This window comes from Dermochelys coriacea, chromosome 1, assembly GCF_009764565.3.
Source record: "Dermochelys coriacea isolate rDerCor1 chromosome 1, rDerCor1.pri.v4, whole genome shotgun sequence".
In the NCBI taxonomy this organism is placed as follows: Eukaryota; Metazoa; Chordata; order Testudines; family Dermochelyidae; genus Dermochelys; species Dermochelys coriacea.
In genome coordinates, this window is record NC_050068.2 from 1,798,717 (window position 1) to 1,817,858 (window position 19,142).

Genomic DNA, 19,142 nt, shown 5'->3' on the forward strand with positions numbered 1-19,142 from the left:
ATGTCCAGGTGGAGGTAGATTGGTTTTGCTACTCATGGTTGGACCGCATGTATGTATTTTGTTTCCATCTTCCACGGGTCCACTCTACAGCATTTGGCTGGCTCAATTCTCAGCCCACTATTTAATGGCCAGGATGACCTCTTTCATTTCGGAGCTCAACTGGGGCTCTTCACACTTCAGACCACTCTGTGCATACATCAGGAGGTGGGGGCCACTTTATTGCCTACTGCTCGGCTTTTTCCTTGAACGGGCCCAACAAGAGGGTGCTCCCCATCCTCTTCTCACCCCAGGACCTCTGGAATTCTTGATTGGGCTCCTGTCCCATAAGTCCCCTGAATGCCTCCCTTGCATTACCCGTGAGGTCTGCATGCCCTGCAGCTGGTTCATTTCTGAATTCCACCAAGCTTGTGCTCCACACACTTCACTTCCTCAGATGCCCTGATACCAAGTGGCAGGACCTAGTACCACCTTTGGAGGGTGAGAAAAGCCAATGGCTTAGATGTTAACAGTTTGCACAAAGGATTCCTGTCTAGAGCTGTATTCAGTTAATTTAGAGATGAAAAGGAAATATTATTAAATGGAACTTGGGTGCAATAATATTTTATACATCTCTTTAAAGTTTCTGGTGAACTCTCTTTAACTGCTTAATGAATAATAACCTGATGTTAATCACAGGTGATCTTTAGGAAAGAGGAGGTTACTTCAAAAGCCTATTCTTCACCCAAGGATGGCTGTGCTGCCCTGGAACTGTAAAAAGGGCTCCTGGGACCTGATCCTTTCAACCTCAGATCTGTTAAGCTTCATCAGGGGAAGCCTGAATCACAATATTCTGGTTTCCTGATGCACTCTGGACTACCCTGATAATGAATATTTCAACTTTGGACTATAATCTCTTGATTTATTCTTAAAGAATTCTGAATCCCGCTATCTTGACTATGAAACTGACTTTAAAATTCTAATCAAGTGTTTGTGTATAATCTTTTAACCAACATTCTTTCATTTAAATCTTAGTTTAGTTAATAAGAATTGGCTCAAGTGAATATTTGGGGAATATTTAAAATATCACCTCCCAGGTAAATGAATATGTACAATCCTTTGGTATTGGTAGATCTTTATTATATGATCAAGGTTTTCAATAATCATCATCATCATACTTCTCCTACTTGACTTGTCTGTCTGGGTGGAAGCCCAAGGCTGGGTTGCTTTAAGTGAAATGTGTTTTTGGCATCTGTGTAAGCAGTAAAGGATTACAAAAACTGTTTTGTTGCTGACTTGTTAAATCCGTGTTAGAATATCCACCCATTTAGGGAATTGTCCTCTCATTTCTTTGCAGTTTGCCCTAATTGAGCAATCTCAGAATGGTACCCCCTGGAACGCCATTCACAGGTTGCTAAAACAATTTCTCTATTTTAGAAAGCAGAAGAGAGACCCAGATTCAGGTCAACACAACAACATCTGCACACCATTTCCTTCCTCAATAAACTTAAGAACAGCCATGATGGGTTAGACTAAAGATCCATCTAGTCCATCTATCCTGACTTCCAATTGTGGGCAATTTCAGATGCTTCAGAGGAAATGAACAGAACAGATAATTATCAAGTGATCCATTCCTCATCACTCTTTTCCAGCTTCCAGCAAACAGAGGATAGTGACATCATCCCTGCCCATCCTGGCTAATAGCCATTGATGGACCTATCCTCCATGAATTCATCTATTTATTTTTGAAAGCTGTAATAGTCTTGGCCTTCACAACATCCTGTAGCAAAAAGCTTCACAGCTTGACTGTGTTGTGTGAAGAAATACTTCCTTTCGTGTGTTTTAAACCACTGCCAATTAATTTCATTGGGTGATCTGTAGTTTTTGTGTAACGAGAAGGAGTAAACAGCACTTCCTTTTTTACTTTCTTCACACCATTCATGATTTCATAGACCTCTCATATCTTCCTCCCCCCCCCCATAGTTTTCTCTTTCCCAAGTTGAAAAGACCAATTCTTACATGGAATCTGTTCCATACCCCTAATCATTCTTGTTGCCCTTTTCCATAATTTTTTAAATTCCAATTTTTTTTTTGAGATGGGGAAACCCAGAACTGCAAGCAGCAGTTTAGGTGTGGGCATACCATGGATATAGATAGAGGCAATATATTTTCAGTCTTTCCCTTTCTAACTGATTCCCTGCTGTAAATTGAGTAGATGTTTTCAGAGAACTATCCATAATGATGCCAAGCACTTCTTTTTGAGTGTTAACAGCTAATTTAGACCTCATAATTTTATATGCATAGTTGGACTTATTTTTTCCAATAGCCATTTCTTTGTCCACACATCCCTGGAGCATAATTTGTCCCTCCTGCAACTCATGACTTCTCCTGCATCTGGAGTCTGTCTCTCTTATGCAGACATAGCCCTGCCACCCAAGAGTCCCCTTTGCCACCCTTGTGCCTCTCTTCTGCCCCAGCTTCTCCTGACTCATCCAGTCTCTCTCGTTTTGAAGGGCTGAACAACACTTCCTCTCTGATACCTCTTCTGGGGAGGTTCTATTTCTTCCATTCCAGCTTCTCTGCTGAGAAGTGGGCAGAAACTGGTTAAATCTAGAATGCAGTTACTCCCTTCTGTCCAGCTGAGATATTGTTAGGGCTGATAATTTTCAAAACAAACCTATTCATAGACAGATGCCTCCACCCCAGACTCCTGCCTCTGATCAACAGGTGTGTCAGCAAAGAGAACAGGAGAAGACAAAAACCAAGGATATAGACAGTTCATGCAATTAGATGTGCGTTAGTAGGGTTAAAATATCTCATCAATATGCAATGGCAAACAGAAAAGCTAACAATGGTTGGAGTCATTAAGACTGGTATGTCTACACATTGCACATTAGTGTGTGCATATCTGGTCTTCCCATCATAAAAGAGAGCTTGGAATTGGAAAAGGTACAGAGAGAGGCACCAGAAATGACTAGAGGTATGGAACACTTATGTTCTATTGATAGGTCAATCAATGGCTGTTGGCCAGGAGGGGTAGGGATGGTGTCCTTAACATTTGTTTGCCAGAATCTGGGTGTGGGCAACATGAATCACTTGATTTCCATGTTCTGCTCATTCCCTCTGAGGCACATGGCACTGGCTAATCTCAGCAAACAGGATACTGGGCTAGATGGACCATTGGTCTGACACATTATGGGTATTCTGATATGTAGTTCCAAGATTTATCTGCGCCCCCGCGGAACCCACTCCCCTTCCTTAGCTGAGATAGAATCCAAGTGTCCTGACAAGGTCCCTCTCTCCACAAAGTTAAGGATATACATGAAAATTTTATATCTAACCAATGTCCTTTAAGTGACTTGTCCTGAAATTCTGTGGCATGTTAGTACTAGAGCTGAGGGGGGGGGGTCTCATTTTTAATTTTTCTTTATTTAGGAATTTAGATATGGTCCTTCTGCCAAAAAACTTGAGTTTTCAAAAGTCAAAGTAGTTGCTAGACTCAGTTAAAGTTGCCACATCTATCAAAAACTGAAATGTCTTTCTTGCAGCTTGGGGTTGGGGGAGAGATGTCTAAATAATCCTGGAAGTGACAGGGAAGCAAAGAGGAGCAAGCAACAGGGGCAGGTCCTTGGGGGAGAAGAGGCAAAATGGGTGGAGTCTTGGCAGAAGAGTTGAGGCAAAGGGCAAGATTTTGGAGGTCCAGTTAGCAGGCAGAGGAAAGGTAGCAACCCATTATATTGTGCATAGACCAGTTCCTCAGCTTGTCATGCTGACACAGCACAATGAGGTAAGAAAGACTTTAATCTCTTTTCTGACTATCAGGAAAGTGAGTCAGGGAAGAGAGCCCAGCACCCTATCGCTAACCAGCTTGTCAAAGAACTCACTCTGAGATCTGAAGCACCAGCAGAAAACTTTAGGTCCCTTTATGAGTAAAGAGCAGGGGCAGCCTGTCCCAAATTTGATGGGTCCTCACCTCATAGATGATGGGGTTCAGCATAGGGGGCAACAGAAGGTAGCCATTGCCAATGAGAATTTGAAATGCAGAACCACATTGTGGCCAAACCTGTGCATGAGGAAGCTTAAGAGAGCTGGGATGTAAGTGGATAAAATCACACAGAGGTGGGAGCTGCAGGTCCCAGAAGTTTTTAGTGGGGCATCCTTTCTGGGGAGGCTGAAGAGGGCCCTGCAGATGTGGATATAGGACACAGCAATAAAAAACACATCCAGACTGATCAAACAGAATGCTCACAGTATGAGTGGGTGGTATTGTTGCTTCAACAATGGGAAGGGATAGGGCCATACAATCACACTGTCATGCAGCACCACAGCCAGGTCCATCTTGGACACCACACACAGAACACATCATTTTGGGAAGGATAGGCCTAAAGAGGACCAGGTCGGTGACAGGCCCCTGGAGGTTTGGCTTCCTTCTGGCAATGAACAGATTGGTGAAGTTCCGCAGGATGGCTATGGTGTACATGGTGGAAAATGGCATGAAGATCCAGACATGGGCTGACTTCAAGCCAGGAATGCCCACAGGAGGAAGGTGGAGGGGTTGGTGAAGTCAGTTGTGTATGAATCTGACATGGAGTAGGGGAGAAGATGTCCAACTTTGAGGCAGAACGGTGTCTCCTGTATGTACCATATATTTCCCTGACTGCCTCTATGTGCCCCGGGATGGTCTCAATACAAATGCCTGGATCAACAGACAATGTAATATGAGACACCACCTGCACTACTGGGGGCTGTTCTCATGGATAAAACAGATCGGTCGCTCTTCACACACTGACACACAAATGACATTTTCATTATTCAGAGTAAAGAATTATGAATCATTGACACCACTAAAGCGAATTCCATATTTTGTGTTCCATGCTTCAATAATTCGTACATATCATGGTGTGGAAAACCTTATTAGGTACCAGCAGGGAACATGAGTGTAGATACTTATTATCCATCATTGTTCTTTAATGCAATGAAACCCAGGCTAGAGAATCCATGTTGTTAGAGAGCTTATTCCTTCACCTTGTTATACCATTCCCTTTCTCCTACACTCCTTTCCCTTGGTGGTCTCCCAAAACCTCTTCCATCTCCTTCTCAATCTCATCCCAGGTGAACCCCTGCACTTGGAATGGGCCTTGATTCTTCCTTATCCATTTGTTCAAAAAATCCGTTATCCCAGCTTGCCAGAACCCGCAACTACCATCACGAGAGTTCGCCATAACCCCTCCAAGCAGCTGTGCGGACTGTTGGGGAGGGGGACTTACAGGCTGCCACTCACCTATCCGATGCGATGTATCCAAATCACGGCACCAAGATGTTAGAGAGCTTATTCCTTCACTCTCCCACTTCCCCGGTCCTTCTCGCATGAACAGAGAGCAACACTACCTGAAGTCCGAAAGTGCAAACAATTCAATGTTTATTGGGGTGAACTTCCAGCAAGCTTAAATCTAAGTTCCTTTTTCCTTATTTTCGAATCCCAACTTACTTCCTGTTTGCCCCTAATTTATATAGTAATATTCTTAGCTATACCTTAACCAATCATTCTACTTAAATTTAACTAACCAATCCTAACGTATTGTAACATGATTAGCTAACCAATTATATCCCACCACCTTAATTAATTTACACCCAGCAAAATTAATTATACAGCAGACAGAAACAATCCCAGAACCAGACAGAGACCATGCAGATAAACAATAGAAAAGTGGGAACTATAATGACAAATTAATACAGAAGTGAGGATTTCACAACTACATCTATAAAGACATACGGGTTTCCTAGCTGTATCTATTGATAAGTGAGTTCTTACCAGACAGAAAACTATCAACCTAAATTTCCTTTTACATCTTCTAGGCTCTTTCCTTTCTCTGCAGATGATAGATCGGATATAGGCAGCCCTATATTGACTAGTTTGGAATGTGAGGATGTGACCGGTCGCTTCCCAGCTTATGGCTGCCTCTGCTGTTTAGCCAAAGGCCTTGGCCTAAGCACAGGGCCTCAGACTGTCACGGTGAGAGAAGGGCCTTACTCAAATTCTTTCTTGTATATCTCTATTACTAGCTAAATGATAAACATAGACCTACATTCTTAGAGTCTAGGTCTTTACAGACAGGCCTGAATATCTATATCCTAACATTCCACCCCTTTTTTTTCTTTATTTTCTTTTGGCATCCTCCTGCCCAGGTATCCCTGGAAAAGCATAGGACAAATGGCGACACACTTTCTGATAGGGCCAGGCATCAAGGTGAAAGGTGTCGATGCTCCATCTGTCCCATTGCCCTTTGTGTAGTACCATGCCCTGCAACGTCTCTCATATGGGGATACTACACCTATTCCAATTAGTGTTCCAGACTTCCGAATATAGTGGGCCTGAGAAGTTTGAGTCTGGGTTGTCTAGTACACTGGGGGGGTGAGGCTTACTACATTACTTATAGGTTATAATTAGTGGCTGTTTTCTAGGGGGTTGGGCCCCCCTTGGTCGTTTCCATATGCAATGTAACACACATATAGTTAACAATACACCAGCTGCTCTGATAATCCACAGCAACACCGAGAGTCCTGCCCATGGCAGTATGGTCCAACATCTTGGCCACCACCAAAAACACTGCTTCTCGTCCTTTCATAAGGTTAACATTTTGTCAGTGCCATCCTGTAGTGTGTATTGTAAGTGTGTCCAACTGTTGGCGCTTGCAGCAAGTTGCTCTTGTAATCTTTGTGTATTTTTGTCCATATTGTATGTCCATTGAATATCCACACTGAAATTTGGTATTGTCCAAACCAATTCAACTACTTGGTACAGTATGGGGTAGTAGGTGCCGGTTCAATTGTTTACAATGATTAAGTCCACTGATCCATTGATGCACCATAGTCCAGGTGGCAGTGTATAGAAGTTCATAATTTGGTCATACACTGGAAGGATTTTACCTCCTAGTGTTATATTGCAGGATTGCAGAATACATCGTACCCCATATACATTACCCCTAAATGCTCCCCCTTTGCAATAGGCCATTGATCCTGCTCCTCCATAGTCATAGGCAAGGGCACATCCATATTCCTCCTCTGGATATACAACTGCTTAATGTGATGACAGTCCAATTTACCCCATTCCACCCCCACCTATTTCCTAATGTCTCCCAACATGCTCCCCCTTCCCTAGCATTTCCTTCCCATGGTATCATAGTAACAATTACACAAGAACTGTCCCCACAGGTTGGGGATGTTATTTTTCAGGTAGATGAGTATGTTTTTTCAATTGTCGATAAATATGGGCTACCCTCCCGCTTTAATACTGAAGGCCATTGTTCTGACCAAGCATCTCTCATAATATCCATTAACATTATTAACTGAGCATTTTGAATACCTACACACGCTTCTCCCCATGTTAGTCTTCTGAAGCCATCCCCTACCCATGTCACCAGGTCCCCTGCCCAATGAGTTAACTGCAAGTTTACCTCTACTGCTATGTACATACTACAACTAGGATGAATTTGGTCCACCCACCATTCCTTGGGGTGTACTACCCATGTAATAGAGTGAAAGGACACATTAAAAAGTGCTGGCTGCACCTGCTCCCACAATGGCTCCCATACATTTGCTCGTCGGGGAATATTCTCGGCTCCAGGCTGTGGCCACTTTAAATTTGGATTCTTCCAACTTGACATCCATATCACCTGTAAGGTGCTATTCTGTAAAATGATTAAATCATCTACATCCAGCATCCCATAGGGGATTTTACACCTAATGTAATATGTACATAACAATCACACCTTCGGGGATTATCTTCCATCGAAGTACCATTGTGGTTACATATGGTAACATCACACCCTAAATGTGGGGCTCTATTTTCCCAAGAGGGTTCATTTGCTCCAGGAGACCAGAGGGTTATATCGTTAATCACGGCAGCACCCAGGGTGTACCATGCAATATTTCCTGATAAATTTGATATTCTCCACCTGGTTGAGATTCCCCCATCTAATCCATAAACCATATACCCACACTGCCAAATTCCTGTTGGAGTATTAGTGGTACATCTTTCTATGGGGAGATTCTCATAGTCTTCATTAGCTTTATTACCACAGGTTGCATGTGTAGCTATCCATGTGTTTCCTCCTAGAATTTGTAAATGTGACAATCGTGATTAGCACTAGTAATTGTTCCATCCAGGGCTAGGGAATTTTCATCCTTTTCTCCTTTTTGAATTTGCAGTTTTCTGTCCCCCTTGATACCTACAACTTCCATCCAAAAACCATACCAGTGTCCCCTCCTTTACCTGATTGGGATTAGCCACCGGAAACACCTGATGTTGGGTTTTACCTGATCGGGCTTCTCATTGGTGTGGGGTGCCAGCCGGATGTAATCCAGCTACCCTGTAAGATAGTATGCATGTTTAACAGTCGCAAGGGGTCATGATGAGATGGGACTATTACTTTCTACATTCCTGTGAGGTATTTGAATTTCCCTACCCCCCAGTAGGAGCACCACAGCACTTTTTCCCACCATCCCTACTTCAGTTCCACAGCACTCAAAAGTCGAGAGGCAAAGGCCACAGGTTGGTCCTTTGCTCCATACTCCTGTGTTAATGCACAACCAATGGTAGTGTCTGATACCAAAGGGCACAAATAAAAGAATTTCTCCCCATTTTGGGAGGCCAGCACTGCAGCACTGGACTGGTTTTCCTTTAGCACTCTCACTGCCTCAGGACACTCTTTTGACCATTCCCAAGTTGAGGCTCAGGTTAGGTCAAATAGAGGCTGGACTATTTCTGCATAATTGGCCACAAAATCCCTGCAAAATCCAGTTAGACCCAGAAAACTTTTCAAGCTTTTAACATCCGTAGGCAGTGGCAGGGACTGGATCAGTTGCACCCATCCCTTATCGATTTCCCTTCCCATCTGAGACACTTCCACTCCTAAGTAGGTCACTCTTGTCTGTCCAATCTGAGCCTTTTCCCCATTGACCTTCAATTAGCAACAGGTCATCTACATATTGTATGCACCTTACTAAATCCACCCCCTCCAGAGCCTGTCTCATGTATCTGTGAAAAATTGCAGGGGAATCCTGATATCCCTGGGTTAGGACTGTCCAGCAGAATTGTCTGCCCTCCCATGTGAATGCAGTTTTATACTGACACAAGGTAGCTAGTGGCAGAGACCAAAACCCATTAGCTATGTCCAAAACAGTGAAAATTCGGAATTGGGGTCCAGTATGGGCCAACATTTCAGGGTACGCTGCCACCACTGAGGCTGGCGAATTGGCCAGAGCATTTAGTTCCCTGTAATCCACAGTGAGGTGCCAGGTACCGTTTCGCTTTCTCACTGGCCACACAGCAGCATTACAAGGGGATGCAACTGCCCTGATCAGTCCCCTCTGTTCCAATTCCCCAGTAGTTGCCCCCCCTCTGCCAATGCCTCCCAAGGAATACTGTTTCTGTGGGGGAGGGTCCCCTCCCTCCATCAGTGCCTCCATGCTGCCCCTACCACAATCCAGGTTATCCTTAGCCCACACAGGGATGTGTTCCCACCCAGCCGGGGGTAGTGGGAGGGCATGTGCCACTTTAATGGTCATAGTGGCTATTCCCATGGGAATGTATAGCCCTGACCATCCTGCGTTTGCCCCAGTAAACACATCCAATTGGCTAAATCCAGTACAAATCCCAGTTTGTGTAAATCTCCTGCCCCCAACAGATTAAGCATAGCATTACAACCCCACATAATCTCCCCTTCCCCCCAGATTCCTTTGATCTGTGCCCGCCTCAGAGTTAACTGTGTCTCCCCTCCCATTGCCCCTACAATTGTCACAGTCCCTTCTGAGGGTCTCCCTGGCCCCCATGTGGTTAAGCTGATGGCTGCTCCAGTGTCTATTAAAAAATCCCTCATGGGACTCCCTTCAATTGCCCCCTGGAGCGTGGGGTGACCAGATGCATCCCGTCCTAAACTGAGAACATGGACAGGATGCCTCCCAGGGCACCCCTAAGTTGCAGCACCCACCTCTGTCCCTCCCACTGGTTCACAGGGGGACCGGGGGTCCTGGCATCGAATACATTCCTGTCTCCAGGCAAAATTGTGTGTCTGGCATTTCAGGCAGTCCCAGTCCCTTGGCCTTTGGGGCCACTTTCCCCCGATCTGGTAAGATCCTGGGTAGTCTGTTTAGCCTGCAGTCTCTGGATCTGTTGCTCTATAGCTTCCCGCTCATCCCTGACTACCCCCCCCAAAGCCACGACCTCTCCCTCTACCTCCTCCTTTCCAGGCTACCTCACCCCTTACCACCTTGTATTGATCCCCCGCGGTAATAGCATGGACTGGTTCTCCCCCCGACGCATCTGCCTCCACACATCTGCCTGTTCCAGAAACTGGGGTAGCTGACTGGGAGCAGTTCAGGGTGCTGCAACCTTAAATTCCCCACAAACTGTGGATTGCTCAGCTCCAACCATTTCTCCAGCAATTCCACACCCCTACCCTGCTCCACACCCCTGCCTGGGGCATCACCCATGGACCATTCAGGGGATCTACCCAGCACTGTGCCCATGCCCGTATGCGATTAAGTCTATCCCGCCCTGTTTCCCCAGAGATTCGCTTCATCTTATTCATCCCCACAGTACGAGAGTACACCCCAAACAACTGTTTTGCCACCTGTCCAGGGATTAGAAATGTGTGTGCCACTCCTGCCACATCGATTCCCAAGGTACCTCATCCCAAAACACTATGCCATAAGATCACCTGGTCCTCCCGAGTTAGACCCTCCATCTCCCTGCCCACCTCCACTAGCCACAGCACAAACTGATCCCAATCATCCCGGGGTATCTTTCCCAAACGGCCCAGTACTGCCTCCCGGCCCTTCAGGGACAAGGGGCAGATTTCTGCCTGTTCTACTACTTGTGGGGCATGGTCCCCCCACCCCACAACCGGGGCCACTATTCCTGCCTCCTGCAGTTCCTCCCGGGTAGCCTCTCTCACAGGGGCTGTAACTGTGGGTCGCCGGCTTACAACATCCACTGGCAGTGGGGGGTACAGTGTTTTTTCAGGGTAGGGTGGTGGAAGTGTCTCCTTCCGTTCCATTAGTGGGGCAGATGGTTTGGAGTCCCCAAGTCCATTGCCCCCATACTGCTAACATGGATTTTTCTGTTAAAATCTGTTGCTGATCCACAATCCCCTCCAAATCCTTAATGTGTTGGAGGAGATCAGCTTCCCTTTTAACCCAGTATGCCATCCCAGCACACAAACCTTGTAATACCATTCCCTTTCTCCTACACTCCTTTCCCTTGGGGTCTCCCAAAACCTCTTCCATCTCCTTCTCAATCTCATCCCAGGTGAACCCCTGCACTTGGAATGGGCCTTGATTCTTCCTTATCCATTTGTTCAAAAAATCCGTTATCCCAGCTTGCCGGAACCCGCAACTACCATCACGAGAGTTCGCCATAACCCCTCCAAGCAGCTGTGCGGACTGTTGGGGAGGGGGACTTACAGGCTGCCACTCACCTATCCGATGCGATGTATCCAAGTCACGGCACCAAGATGTTAGAGAGCTTATTCCTTCACTCTCCCACTTCCCTGGTCCTTCTCGCATGAACAGAGAGCAACAATACCCGAAGTCCAAAGGTGCAAACAATTCAATGTTTATTGGGGTGAACTTCCAGCAAGCTTAAATCTAAGTTCCTTTTTCCTTATTTTCGAATCCCAATTTACTTCCTGTTTGCCCCTAATTTATATAGCAATATTCTTAGCCATACCTTCACCAATCATTCTACTGAAATTTACCTAACCAATCCTAACGTATTGTAACATGATTAGCTAACCAATTATATCCCACCACCTTAATTAGTTTACACCCAGCAAAATTAATCATACAGCAGACAGAAACAATCCCAGAACCAGACAGAGACCATGCAAATAAACAATAGCAAAGTGGGAACTATAATGACAAAATAATACAGAAGTGAGGATTTCACAACTACATCTATAAAGACATAAATGTTTCCCAGCTGTGTCTATTGATAAGTGAGTTCTTACTATCAACCTAAATTTCCTTTTACATCTTCTAGGCTCTTCCCTTTCTCTGGAGGCGATAGATCGGATCCCCTTCCTGACAGCCCCAGATTGACTAGGTTGGCATGTGAGGAGGTGACCGGTCGCTTCCCAGCTTATGGCTGCCCCTGCTGCTTAGCCAAAGGCCTTAGCCTAAGCACAAGGCCTTGGACTGTCACGGTGAGAGAAGGGCCTTATACAGATTCTTTCTTGTAAACCTCTATTACTAGCTAAATGATAAACATAGACCTACATTCTTAGAGTCTAGGCCTTTACAGACAGGCCTGAATATCTATATCCTAACACATGTTGCAGGGAGTTCCCCATTCAAACAGTTGCTGAAAACCAGTTCCCCATTCACCCGGTTGCCGAGAGTGGAAACAACCTAAATCTTTGCTGAAACATATTCCAGGGGGAAACTCCCAACTCAAACTCATCTCAGCATTGGCCAAAACAAAGATGATGTAAGGATGCCTAAACAATAGTATTGAGAATAACCTGTTCTGGATACAGGGTCAATTGGGGTCAACCAGTGTCTATAATTCAGATATAAAGGGAGTTTCTGAGAAAGGCTGTGAGAATGGGGGCAATTGCCATAAACTGAAAAGTCTAGGCCTGCTTCATTTAGAGAAGAGACAAAGAAGAGGGCATGGAACAGAGGAGAACAAAATAAAGTATGGAACTGATTGCATTCAATTGTCAAAGAAAAGGTTCCCAATCAGCAACATCTGTAGATTCTTAATCATCAAAAGGGCTAATTCACCAACGCTGAGGCAAATTATCAGGAAAACTGATCAGGAGGAAAAACTTAAACACAAAAAAGGGAATGAAACATAGGAGTTTTTTAAGAAGAGGTTATGAGATTGTCAAAAAGCCATGATTCCACAATCAAGAAAGTGGACAACTTTGGCTAAAAACCTGGTTCAGTGGCAAAGTGACACAGCAATTAAGGAGGGAAAGCAACATATAATGCATGGGAAAAATGGGGAAATAGATGGCAAGGAATACAAATTGGAAGTTATGGAAATTCATAAGGAATGTTAAAGGCATCAGGGAAACATCCATGCTTGGCAAGGCTTAGGATAACATTAAGGAGGTTATTAAATATATTAAGAACAAAAGAAATCCATAAAAAAGGTATAGGACAATGAGAGGGAGAAAGGAAACTTGCTAATGTGGCAGAAAAGTTAGATGTGTTCATGAAATCATTTTGTTCTGCATTCAGAAAGAAGCAGTATGAGGTACTCATATCAGCTGAGGCGATGAAGCACTTTCCAGTCCATTAGCTCTCAAGAAAGGTGTTCAACAATATCTATAGTCGAACCTTAGAGTTATCAACATGCAAAGTGACCAATAGAACTGACTGATTCAAAACATGTCTCATTCAGAACTAATAATATGCAGTCAGGCAGCAAAACCAAAACCAAAACCAGGACAGTTCTGTGTTGAATGTAAAGTATTAAAAATAAAGGAAAGGAGTACTTGTGGCACCTTAGAGACTAACAAATTTATTTGAGCGTAAGCTTTCGTGAGCTACTGTAACCTATATTTATAGGGGTTATAGTAGAATGCATGTGATCAAAGAGTACCGGAATAGTGCAAAGATATAAGGATCTAGTCAGATAGTTCATACAATCGATCATGAGCTAATAGGTGTGACACAGGGTTAGAAAGGGTTATGCAACTAGCAGGGAAATTTACCCATATTCAGCCTTTAAAGACATTAGAGAAGTACATAAATGGTAATTAGGGCTATTCCTTGTAAATATCTGGCACAGACATTGTAAATGGACTAGTGTTTTCAAATGCAAACATGTATTGTTAGAGAATTGGAAGTTATGTGTTTACTTATATCTTGTTAGATGTTAACCATTTAAACAGATGGTTCCTGTTTGTTGCTATATCTTTTGATTCAAAGATCAAAAGGAAATATTAACGTTTAAATGAATCTTGGGTATAATAATTTCAATGTCTCTACATCTCTTTGAAGCTTGTAGTAAACTGCTATGAACCACTTAATGGATAATTAATTTATTCTGATGAATGGAATTAGTTCTCTGTGTATATATAGGAAACATGTAATTCTACTTCAAAGCAAAATGACAGGTTTCAGAGTAGCAGCCGTGTTAGTCTGTATTCACAAAAAGAAAAGGAGTACTTGTGGCACCTTAGAGACTAACAAATTTATTAGAGCATAAGCTTTCATGAGCTACAGCTCACTTCATTGTTAGTCTCTAAGGTGCCACAAGTACTCCTTTTCTTTTTACTTCAAAGCAACTAATCTTCATTATAAAAGCCTGCGGCACTGGTCTTTAAAAGAATGTTTGGGCCATGATCCTGTCATCTCATAGAATCGTAGAATATCAGGGTTGAAAGGGACCTCAGGAGGTCATCTAGTTCAACCCCCTGATCAAAGCAGGACCAATCCCCAACTAAATCATCCCAAACATTTCTCAAGCCTGACCATCAAAACTTCAAAGGAAGGAGATTCCACCACCTCCCTAGGTAATGCATTCCAGTGCTTCACAAGCCTCCTAAGGAAAAAGTTTTTTCATAATATCCATCCTAAACCTCACCCACTGCAACTTGAGACCATTACTCCTTGTTCTGTCATCTGCTACCACTGAGAACAGTCTAGATCCATCCTCTTTCGAACCCCCCTTCAGGTACTTGAAAGCAGCTATCAAATCCCCCCTCATTCTTCTCTTCTGCAGACTAAACAATCCCAGTTCCCTCAGCCTCTCCTCAGAAGTCATGTGTTCCAGTCCCCTAATCATTTGTATTGTCCTCAGCTGGACACTTTCCAGTTTTTGCACATCCCTCTTGCAGTGTGGGGCCCAAAACTGGACACAGTACTCCAGATGAAGCCTCACCAATGTTGAATAGAGGGGAATGATCATGTCCCTCGATCTGCTGGCAATGCCCCTACTTATACAGTCCAAAATGCCATTGGCCTTCTTGGCTATAACGGCACACTGTTGACTCATATCCAGCTTCTCGTCCACTTTAACTTGTAGGTCCTTTTCTGCAGAACTGCTCCCTAGCCAGTCGGTCCTTAGTCTGTAGTGCTGCATGGGATTCTTCCATACTAAGTGCAGGACTCTGCACTTATCCTTGTTGAACCTCATCAGATTTCTTTTGACCCAATCCTCTAATTTGTCTAGGGCCCTCTGTATCCTATCCCTACCCTACCTTTCTATGCGGTGGTCTCCAGCGTATCTACCTTTCCTCCCATTTTAGTGTCATTTGAAAACTTGCTCAGGGTGCAATCCACGCCATCCTCCAGATCATTAATGAAGATATTGAACAAAACCAGCCCCAGGATCGACTCTTGGGGCACTCCACTTGATACGGGCTGCCAACTAGACATGGAGCCATTGATCACTACCTGTTGAGCCCGACGATCTAGCCAGCTTTCTATCCACGTTATAGTCCATTCATCCAGCCCATACTTCTTTAACTTGCTGGCAAGAATACTGTGGGAAACTGTGTCAAAAGCTTTGCTAAAATCAAGGAATAAGAGATCCACTGCTTTCCTCTCATCCATAGAGCCAGTTATCTTATCATAGAAGGCAATTAGATTAGTCAGGCATGACTTGCTGTCAAGGTTCCTTCCCCACTCTGAACTCTAGGATACAGATGTGGGGACCTGCATGAAAACCTCCTAAGCTTACTTTTACTAGCTTAGGTTAAAACTTCCCCAAGGTACAAACTATTTTACCCTTTGCCCTTGCACTTCCACTGCCACCACCAAAAGTTTGACTGGGTTTATTGGGAAAACATTGTTTGGGAATGTCTTTCCCCCCCAAAATCCTCACCAAAGCCTTGCACCCCCCTGCCTGGGGAAGGCTTGATAAAAATCCTCACCAATTTGCATAGGTGACCACAGACCCAAACCCTTGGATCTTAAGAACAATGAAAAAAGCAATCAGGTTCTTAAAAGAAGAATTTTAATCTAAGAAAAGGTGAAAAGAATCACCTCTGTAAAATCAGGATGGTAAATACCTTACAGGGTAATTAGATTCAAAATACAGAGAATCCCTCTAGGCAAAACCTTAAGTTACAAGAAGGACACAAAGACAAGAATATTCATTTTATTCAGCACTGTCTAATTTCTGAGCCATTTAAAGAAATCAGAATCTAACGCATCTCTAGCTAGATTACTTACTAAATTCTAAGACTCCATTCCTGTTCTGTCCCTGGCAAAAGCATCACACAGACAGACCCTTTGTTTTTCCCTCCCTCCAGCTTTGAAAGTATCTTGTCTCCTCATTGGTCATTGTGGTCAGGTGCCAGCAAGGTTATCTTAGCTTCTTAACCCTTTACAGGTGAAAGGATTTTTTCCTCTGGCCAGGAGGAATTTTAAAGGTGTTTACCCTTCCCTTTATATTTATGACACTTGTCCTTCGTGAATCCATGCTGACTGTTCCTGATCACTTCCCTCTCCTCTAAGTGCTTTAGAATTGATTCCTTGAGGACCTGCTCCATGATTTTTCCAGGGACTGAGGTGAGGCTGACTTGCCTGTAGTTCCCAGGATCCTCCTTCTTCCCTTTTTAAAAGATGGGCACTACATTCGCCTTTTTCCAGTCATCTGGGACCTCCCCTGATCGCCAGGAATTTCAAAGATAATGGCCAATGAATCTGAAATCACAACCGCCAACTCCTTTAGTACTCTTGGATGCAGCGCATCCAGCCCCAAGGGCTTGTGCTCCTCCAGCTTTTCTAAATAGTCCCGCACCACTTCTTTCTCCACAGAGGGCTGGTCACCTCCTCCCCATGCTGTGCTGCCCAGTGCAGTAGTCTGGGAGCTGACCTTGTTCATGAAGGCAGAGGCAAAAAAAGCATTGAGTACATTAGCTTTTTCCACGTCCTCTGGCACTACGTTGCCTCTCTCATTCAGTAAGGGGTCCACACTTTCCTTGACTTTCTTCTTGTTGCTAACATACCTGAAGAAACCCTGCTTGTTACTCTGAACATCTCTTGCTAGCTGCAACTCCAACTGTGATTTGGCCTTCCTGATTGCACCCCTGCATTCCTGAGCAATAATTTTATATTCCTCCCTGGTCATTTATCCAAGTTTCTACTTCTTGTAAGCTTCTTTTTTGTGTTTAAGATCAGCAAGGATTTCACTGTTAAGCCAAGCTGGTTGTCTGCCATATTTACTATTCTTTCTACACATCGGCATGGTTTGTCCCTGTAACCTCAATAAGGATTCTTTAAAATACATCCAGCTCCCCTGGATCCCTTTCCCCCTCATGTTATTCTCCCAGGGGATCCTGCCCATCAGTTCCCTGAGGGAGTCAAAGTCTGCTTTTCTGAAGTCTGCTGCTCTCCTTTCTTCCCTGTGTCAGGATCCTGAACTCGATCATCTCATGGTCACTGCTTCCCAGGTTCCCATCCACTTTTGCTTCCACTACTGATTCTTCCCGGTTTGTGAGCAGCAGGTCAAGAAGAGCTCTGCCCCAGTTGGTTCCTCCAGCATTTGCACCAGGAAATTGTTCCCTACACTTTCAAAAAACTTCCTTGATTGTCTGTGCACCGCTGTATTGCTCTCCCAGCAGATATCAGGGTGATTGTCGTCTCCCATGAGAACCAGGGCCTACGATCTAGTAACTTCCATGAGTTGCCGGAAAACAGCCTCGTCCCCCTCATCCCCTTAATCCGGTGGTCTATAGCAGACTCCCACCACAGCGTCACCCTTGTTGTTCACACTTCTAAACTCAATCCAGAGACTCTCAGGTTTTTCTGCAGTTTCATACCAAAGCTCTGAGCAGCCATACTGCTCTCTTACATACAATGTAAGTCCCCTAACTTTTCTGACCTGCCTGTCCTTCCTGAACAGTTTATATTCATGCATGGCAGTACTCCAGTCATGTGAGTTATCCCACCAAGTCTCTGTTATTCCAATCACATCATAATTCCTTGACTGTGTCAGGATTTCCAGTTCTCCCTGCTTGTTTCCCAGGCTTCTTGCATTTGTGTATAGGCACTTGAGATAACTCGCTGATTGTCCCTCTTTCTCAGTACCTAGTTTAAAGCCCTACTCACTAGGTTAGCCAGCCTGCTTGCGAAGATGCTCTTCTCTCTCTTTGTTAGGTGAAGCCCATCTCTGCCTAGCACGCCTCCCTCTTGGAACACCATCCCCTGGTCAAAGAATCCAAAGCCTTCTCTCCGACACCACCTGCATACACTTTCGTTGACTTCCATGATTTGACAGTCTTTACACTGGCATTTTCCTTCCACGGGAGGATGGACGAGAACACCACTTGCACCTCAAACTCCTTTATCCTTCTTCCCAGAGCCACGTAGTCTGCAGTGATCCGCTCAGGGTCATTCTTGGCAGTATCATTGGTGCCCATGTGGAGAAGCAGGAAGGGATAGCGATCCAAGAGCTTGATGAGTCTCAGTAGTCTCTCCATCACATCGTGAATCCTAGCTCCTGGCGAGCAGCAGACTTCTCGGTTTTCCCGGTCGGGGCAGCAGATAGATGACTCAGTTCCCCTGAGGAGATAGTCCCCGACCACCACCACCCGCCTCCTTCTCTTGGGAGCGGTGGTCGTGGAACCCCCATCTCTAGGACAGGGCATCTCATGCCTTCCAGTCGGCAGAGTCTCCTTCTATTCCCTTCCCTCTGATGTATCATCTAGTCCACTCTCTGCATTTTCAGCAGGCTAGCGGGTCTGACTCACACCGGGCAGGGCTCTGGACTCCCAAGCTGCCAGGGCAGGAAAGCAGGGGCAGAAACAGTCTTGGCACATCAGTTGGCAACCCCCAGGAGGTTTCTGTGATCCAACCCATCACAGTGGTTACCTGACTTTTATCTGCTGGAAACATGGAGCTGCTAGGGCTCCTCACTGGAACAATTATATGAATTTTTCAACATGGCCAAGACATATTTTCTCACAGCTACATTCGAGAAGTCGGCTGAACTGTTACACCTGAAACTTTCAAATCCTATTCATCCAGAAGTAGACACCCAGCATAGGAAATTTCAGTCCAAACACTTAAAATTTTGACAAACTATAAGCAACTGAAAATGAAATCTCCTAATTGAAAGTTTCAGATGGCCTTACCTAAAGGTAATGCCACCAGCACCACCTACAATGGCCAATTCATTTGTGAATCCCATACAGCTAAGAACT